Genomic DNA, 8,215 nt, shown 5'->3' with positions numbered 1-8,215 from the left:
GGAGTCGGTTCTGACTCATAGCGACCCTGTACAGGGTTTCCAAGGCTGTAAATCTTTATGGGAGCAGAAAGCTTCATCTTTCTCCCTTGGAGCAGCTGGTAGTTTTGAACTGCTGACCCTGAGGTTAGCAACCCGATTCATAACCACTACACTACCAGAGCTTCTTGCAAACATAACTAGAGCTCTGGAAATAGTAAACGGGAGATTGATTTCCAGGGGGACAATTTAAAATAAGATGCACATGGAACAGACCATAGAAAGTTTGCAAGTTAAATTTGGTACATAATTGTGTTCCGTGCTATCCAAACGGAGTGGTGCGGTCAGCCGGCCTCACCTGCTGCCCTGCAGTATGATTAGGAGCTATTTGGTGGCCACTGCGTCTCTGGCTCTTCCCGTAGTTTGTACTACCCTGACCTCCCCTTTTACCACTACCTCGGTTCCTACAGGTCCCCAAAGGCACACTACCGCTGCTGCTGGTAAACCTCTTTGGGCTGGGCCACCTTGATTTCACACTTGCTTCCCTTGACAGTGTGAAACTTGTTCTCCAAAACTTTCTTCACAGGTTCCTCTTCTTTATAAGTGATAAAAAACACAAAGTCTTTTGTTCGACTTTGGATCCATGGGAAGCTCAGTGGCCTCAATCTCCCCAAACTTGCCAAAATATTCCCGGATCTTCTTAGTGGCTTCATGATTCAGACTCCCAACAAAGCTTTTCTTCACTAGGTCCTTCTTCATGGCCATGGCCTTTTTGGGGTCACTGACAAGGCCATCCAGCCTGTGCTCCATCTGGTCTAGAACCATCTCCACACGCTTAGCATCTCTGAAGAGGATAAACCCAAGCCCTCTTGACCTTTCAGTGTTGGGATGCATTTTATTTGTATAATCAACGACCTCTTCAAATTTGGTAAAATCGTCTTTTAGGTCCTTTTAGCTGGTATCCCAGCTCAGACCTCCAACAAACATTTCTCCCGTGCCCTCCTTGTTCTTGCTGGCGTTGATCTGGTCTCCCTAGGCGCCTTTTGGATTCCTGTCGGGGCGGGGTCGCGGTGCTAGTCCCAGTCATGGTTGCGGTTGCAGTGGCAGCCCCCACCGACGAGTCACCTTCGGAGGTGGCCTCAGGTCTGTTCATGGATGGAGATTCGGCAGTCGTCTCCATGGGTTGATCCTCACCTGTTTCCTCCCTGTGCGCTGTGTCTCCACTCGTTCCCATTCGCCCGCCGGGGAAGGCACGGGCTAGGTGGCGCTCCAGCTGTTGGGAACCACCAACTCATAGCCTCACTTTGACGTGTGCAGTTCTGTCGCCTTTTATCTAACTGCTTTTGAGATATAAAAAGAAAAACTTGGGCACTGGGGAGGAGTCCCTGGGTGGTGCTAACAGGTAAACATTGGGCTACTAACAGAAAAATTGATGATTTAAACTCCTCAGAAGAAAAGCCTGATGATCTGTTTCTAAAAGGTCACAGCCTTGAAAACTCAATGATGCGGTTTTACTCTGCACGCATGGGGTCGTCATGACAAGAATCAACTCAACAGCAACCACTAACAAGGCACAGAGGCAAGCAAGCACTAACAGAAGACTACACATCACACAAAGACTGCCAAGGAACCACAGAACAGAACCTTTAAAGAGACAAGGACCTTCCTGAGTCAACAGAGAGAGCCTTCCCCTGGAGTCAGATTTTGAGCCTCCTAATTGAGAACCTACATTGATTCGTTAAAGCTATGCCCTTCTGGTATTTTGGTTACTTAGCAGCTGAGCGGGCAGGGATTCTGTGGTCTGCCCATCTGGCCTTACCTGCCCTACATATGACATATGCCTTGTTTGGCCTAGCAGTACCACGGTCTTCACCTGTGTGTATGTGTGTGTGTGTGTGTGTGGGGGGGGCGGCTAGCAGAGAGTGGGAGGTGCTTCTTGAATGTAGAGGAGGCTGTGTACCCCAGAAGATCTTGAGCTCCAGGGATCTTTGGAATCACCCCCCTCTCTGTGTCCCATCCTTGGCCCGAACCTCAGCCCCGGGAAACCAGACACCCTTACCTCTGTGTATGCATACCGGTATCACTCAGCAGTCCACCAGTGAATCCACTGATGTAATAAATTACATCCTTGTTAGGCCTGTGTTTCCCACAGTGCAGACCAGGGGCCAGCATCAGCATCAGCACTGCCTGCAGACTTTTTTTTTTTTTTTATAAAGTGTTTTATTGTGTATTATGTGATAGTTTACATGAGAGAACATTAGCTTTATGTTCATCCTATTGTATATCATTTCATTTACATGGTTACAATCCCCTCCACTCATCATCAACCAACCAAAGGGTATAAACTAGAAGCCTGCCCCTTGGTCGTCAGCACACAGCCCCTCTCCCTCTCTGGGTCTAGAATCCCCAGCTGCTCCATCTCTCCACGTCATCGTCTCTGCCTCCATCTCAGGCGTCACTGTTTCTCTGGGGAGGGTCCCGCACTCCACTCTTCTCCCTTGATGGTCCTAGGGACCTCCGCTCCTGGACTGCAAAGTCAGTCACTCCCCTCCTTGCTACAAAACATCTACCTTTACATTTCCAACCCTCACAGTCAGTCCTGATAACAATTATTCACTATTGTGCCACATGAGTGCCATCCCCATCCCCCTTTCATGAGCCCCACCCAGACAGACTGGATACTACTCAGTGGAGAGTCTACCTTCCTCCATACCCTCTGAATCTAGGCTCCTTCTTGAAAGCTTGGAAGCCAGTCACTTCTTGCCTCTGTAGCCCCCCACCCCCATTTTGGGTAGCCAATGTCCAAGTTGCCCATCCCTGTCTACCCTGTGTATTGAGGGGGTGGGAATGATCCTTGCTATAAAGATTTGTTCCCTCTTTTGAGCTACTGCATCCATAGGTGTAGGTCAAGTTTATCAAATTATATCAGATTACTCTTTTTTTCCTCTTCTTTCTTCTAGTTGAGCTCTGATCATCCAGTCATTGAAGCCAGGTCAAGTGGGTATTATCTGCAAGTGTGGGGGTTCTTGTGCATATGCCCTCTCTAATCAGCTAGACGCTTACTCTCCACTCTAGTCCTCTGTGGCTATGTCACTGACTCTGGGCCCAGGAGTCCCCAGGTCTTGCCACACTGCTGGCCAACCAGGTCTCTGCGGACTTTTTAGAAATGCAGATTCTGTGATTCTGATGCATGCTCAAGTTTGAAAACCACTGACATGCACAATTGTGCCATCAACGAATCAGTTAATCAATAAATTACATCCTTGTTGATCCCCTACTATGTGACCAGGAATAGAGTCCTGGTGTGGTGTTGCAGGATATGCATTGGACCACAAAGTTGATTTGAACCTCAAGGTCAGGCGTTCAAACCCACTAGCCGCTCCTTGGAAACCCTATACAGGGTCACTATGAGTTGGAATCAACTCTATGGCACTTAACAACAACATGTGACCAGGAGTCCCTGGATGGCACAAATAGTTATGTATTCACATGCAAACTGAAAGGCAATTCAGATCCACCAAGAGGTACCTCAGAAGGAAGGTCTGGCAGTCTGTTTCTGAAAGATGGTTGTTGTTGTGAAGTGCCATTGAGTTGGTTCCAACCATAGTGACCCTGTATAGGGTTTCCAAGGAGAGGCTGGCTGGTGGTGAGCTTGAACCGCCAAACCTTGCAGTTCAAACCAACTTTGCAGTTCAGCACATTAACCCACAGTGCCGTACCAGGACTCCTGAAAGATTACAGTCATTGAAAAGTTTATGGAGCATAGTTCTCCTCTGACACACGTGGCATCACCTTGAGACAACCCCACGGCAACTGTTTGTTTGTTTTTGGTATATGTTAAGGAGCCCTGGTGATGTTGTTATGTGCCGTCGAGTCGGTTCCGACCCATAGCGACCCTGAACAAGGTTTCTGAGGCTGTAAATCTTTACGGGAGCAGAAAGCCTCATCTTTCTCCTGCAGAGCAACTGGTAGTTTCAAACTGCTGACCTTGTGGTTCACAGCCTGATTCGTAACTACTACGCTGCCAGAGCTCCTTCTGCTAATTACAAGATCAGAAATTCAAACCCACCAGCCACTCCTGTCTGTTTCTGTGAAGATTTAGAATCTCGGAAATGTGACTTGCTGTACTCTTTACCTTTGCCCACCTTTTCTTTTCAGAGCTGTAGGTAACCAGTGTACACATTTACCAGCAAAGGCTCAGGCATACACATGTAGACATGCCAGAAGATATCGGTATGCACTTAACCAACACACAAACACAATCATCAATAAAGGCTGGTAAGAAAAGGGTGGAGATTTGGCTCGTAACAAGATGGAAGGTCTGGTGGAGGGACCTAGCCAAAGTACCTCAAGCTTCACTCACCAACTCAAAGTCTGTTAGAGACTAAACAACAACAACAGAACTCCTTTTCATTGGCATGTTATAGTCTACTTAGGGAAGGAATACCCAGACCTCTTTGCTAGCAGCCAGTGAATCACCGTACCCATCAATGTGTAGCAAGATTTATGGTGCCAACACCATTGGCAGTAATTTTTTTCCTTCTCCTATAAACCCTGACTTTGCATCTGTTCTTTGGATCCATCCGCCGGGCTCATGCCCACATGGTAGTGAACCGGGGGCAAAGCTGTGTTTCTTGAGTTGTTCTTTGACAGTGTGTCCATTGAAAATTCACATGCAGCACCCATGGATCAACACTTCACACATACATATCACAATTACATACATACACCCAGACACATGCACTGTATGTCTGTAAGCAGACACACATGCAGAGAATCCACCAGACACAACGGCACCCTTGTCAAAATAAAGGACCCTAGACATGACAGTTCCAGGCTCTCTGAACGAATGGGATTCACACCAGTCTGGGGCCATTTGAATAAAACATGTCTCCTTTGTCACTGCTTCTAAAAGTCCTGTCACTAGGCCATGGCTGCCTTCTGAAATGAAAGAAAAGACAGCAAGGAAAAGAAGAGAAAATATTACTTCCAGCAAGATGGTTGACCAGGCAGACATACTTCTTGTTGTTTTTAAGTACTGTCGAGTTGGTTCTGACTCATAGTGACCCTGTATAAGGGTTTCCGAGGAGTGGCTGGTGAAGTTCAACTGCCGACCTTATGGTTCAAACCGACCTTGCGGTCCAGTGCTTTATCCCACAGTGCCACACCAGGACTTTGGATCCTTTACAACAAAGATACGAGAGACCCAATGAAACAGACAGACACGAAAATCCTGAAACCCTGAACCTCAGAGGAAAGGTTAGAGAGCTGGATGGAGTCCTTGCTGGGAGGAGAAGCTGAGCAGGGATGGCGAGAGAGGGAGACTGGCGAACAGCTGGCCAGACATTGTGCAGCCATATTGTGAGCAGCTTTGGCAGCAGAAGGTAGCCTGGTAGAGCAGATTCACAAAAGTGATGGGAAAGGTGCGATGCCTTCTTTTACCCCACATTTCCCTGGTGACCAAGGGTATGGCCGGGTCCCACCTTCATCCACCCTCAGAGTAGACCCTACACTATGGGAGTTCAAAGCCATGTGGTTGGGAGCTACGCCAGTTGTGCTACTTTGGTGTCTGAATTCTGGTGGGCTCGAATCGAGACCTACAGAATCCACAGAGGCACCAGACCAACACTTAACCAGGTTCCCTGTCCTCAGCTGCTCTGTGGTCCTAACAGACACTGAAACCAGCTCCATCAAGGTCTCTACAAGTTACTTCCGGATGGAGTGCCTTCTTACTGTCCCTGCTCAGCTTCTCACTAGATGACACCCAGGCCAACAGGAACTCCACCTAACACCAGGAACGCTGCTATCACAGCCCTCCCAAGCCCACCTCATAAGATCCTTGGCTTGTAGGAGCCCCCAGAATTTTCTCCTCTCAAGGTCCAACAGCTGCACTGATTTTTTGTTTTTGTTTGGGGGTTTTGTTTTTTTCCTTTTATTGTTTTTGTTTATTTGTTCTATTTCCTCCTTCTCCTCTTTCCTTGAATTTTATACCTCCAAGGAGCTCTGGTAGCATAGTGGTTACAAATCGGGCTGTGAACCACAAGGTCAGCAGTTTGAAACTACCAGCTGCTCTGCTAGAGAAAGATGAGGCCTTCTGCTCCCGTAAAGATTTACAGCCTTGGAAACTCTGTTCAGGGTCGCTATGGGTCGAAACCAACTCAACGGCACTTAACAACAACAATCTCTGCTTTGGTTTTTCCTTCTTCTGTTTCTCATTTCCCCTCTCCTTCCCCCATTCCCTTTGGATCTTCCTTTCCTACTCTCTACTCTCTTTCTCTTTTCATCTTACCTCTCCCAGGTTTTTCTAAGTTAAATTTTTTTAAATTTCTTCCTTTTATCTTCTCTCTTATAGCTTTGTTTTCCTGTCTCTCGTTTATATTTTTAGTTGTTATATTCTTTATTCTCTGGTTGCTGTTTTTAATTATTTTTTCCCTTTATTATTTTATCTTTTTTTTTAAACTTTGGTAGCTTGTCTGTTTATTCTGTTTTTCTTCCTGGTGTGTGTGTGTGTGTGTGTATGTGCTGGATGGGGGTTCTCCTGTTTCTCACCTGACAATAGCCAGCAACCATGTCCATACAGCCCAGCCACAACTGTACTCTCTGCAGCATCACCCCCTGGGCAAGAGGCAATACCAGCTCCAATACCAGTTGATTAATAGTAGACAGCAGTCCACACCAGCCAAACCCATCCTAAACTGATTTCAGTTTACAAATGGTGAGTAGAGAGCAGTACACATGCTTCCGTTCTCTAACTACACCTTCCAGAGATAGTTGGTGACAGCCTAAGAACACATCAACATACAATCATTAATTGAATATAAATACAAACATATTACTATGTACAGATAATTTTAGCTCAAAAGAAACAAGAGAGAAAGGCACAAACAAATGACTCAAACGCAGAGTCAGAAAACATTTCTGAGGAAGAAAAGGCAATGGAAGTAACTGAAAAAAAAAATTCAAGAGAATGATGCTTAGGTACTTCAAAGGATTGGCAGAAACATCAAGGAAAGCAAGGAGAACACAGAAAAAACATTAGAAGAATTAAAGAACAAAGGGGCAAAATAAATGCAAATTTTGAAATGATATAAAACTTGAATTAAAAATCCAGAAGATTAATGCTAAGAATTGAAGACAATATGTTGAAAGGGTAAAGGAGTAGATTTGAAGGAATGGAAATCTAAATTAGTGAACTTGAAGATAAATTTCTCAATACTAGTACTCTAGAAGAACAATCAGAAAAAAGAATGAAAAAAAGATAAGAGCTATGTGGCAAACCATGAAGGTGGATAACTTATGGATGATCGAATTCCAGAACAGGAAAAGACAAAAAAAAGCACAGAGAAAACTGTAGAAGAGTTGTTGGAAGAAAACTTCCCTAACATTACGAAAGAAGATAAGCGTACAAGAAGCTGAACGAACCCCAAACAGGATAGATCCCAAAACAAAATCACCAAGACATGTCATAATCAAACTTTTAAAAACCAAAGGCAAGGAAAGAATCTTGAGAGCAGCTTGGGAAAAACAAAAAATGAAAAGTTACCTACAAAGGAGAACCAATAAGACCAAGCACTGATTTTTTTAGCAGAAATCATGCAGGCAAGAAGGCAATGGGATGACATATACAAAACTCTGAAAGACAAAAAAAAATTTGCCAACCAAGAATCATATAGCCAGCAAAACAGTCCCTCAAATATGACTGAGAAATTAGGACATTTCCAGATAAACAGAAATTGAAGGAATTTGTAATAACCAGACTAACTTTACGGATGTTCTTTGGACTGAGAGCCAACAAGAGCAGATAACAACGTGAGATTAACATACATGACAAAATCACCCAGAACTCAATCCAAATATAGAAGCATTTAAAGTAAAACAAACCTACAACACTGAGATTAGGGAACCAGAGATATCAATGTATAATGAAATCAACTACAAAGCAAAAAGAAGGAATAGTATAGACACAAAATTTCAAAGTGGCAAGGCAGTCAAGTAGACTTTAAAATAAAAAGATGATTTTAACCAGGGAAAATTTTAATAAACTTCATGGTAACCTCAAAGAAAATGAATACACCTTCACATCAATATAAAAAAAGAGGACAATCAGAAAGAGTTAGTAGACATTAGCATGACAGAAATGAAGAAAGTGAAAAGAAAATCCACAAACAAAATGAACTCAGTACAGAAATCTATGTGAAACAAAGGAATCAGCATCACACACACACACACAACCTCCCCC

The 8,215-nt window shown here is 44.6% G+C and overlaps 1 pseudogene; it reads right to left on the bottom strand.

The window, feature by feature from the left end:
• Nucleotides 1–461: 461 nt before the first annotated feature.
• On the bottom strand, nucleotides 462–1,210 carry LOC102822592 (annotated as a pseudogene).
• Between the last annotated feature and the right edge of the window lie 7,005 nt (nucleotides 1,211–8,215).

The sequence above is a fragment of the Chrysochloris asiatica genome, unplaced genomic scaffold (genome assembly GCF_000296735.1).
Source record: "Chrysochloris asiatica unplaced genomic scaffold, ChrAsi1.0 scaffold00101, whole genome shotgun sequence".
NCBI lineage: Eukaryota > Metazoa > Chordata > Mammalia > Afrosoricida > Chrysochloridae > Chrysochloris > Chrysochloris asiatica.
Note: the sequence above shows the minus strand (reverse complement) of the source record. Positions and strands in the feature narration are given on the sequence as shown.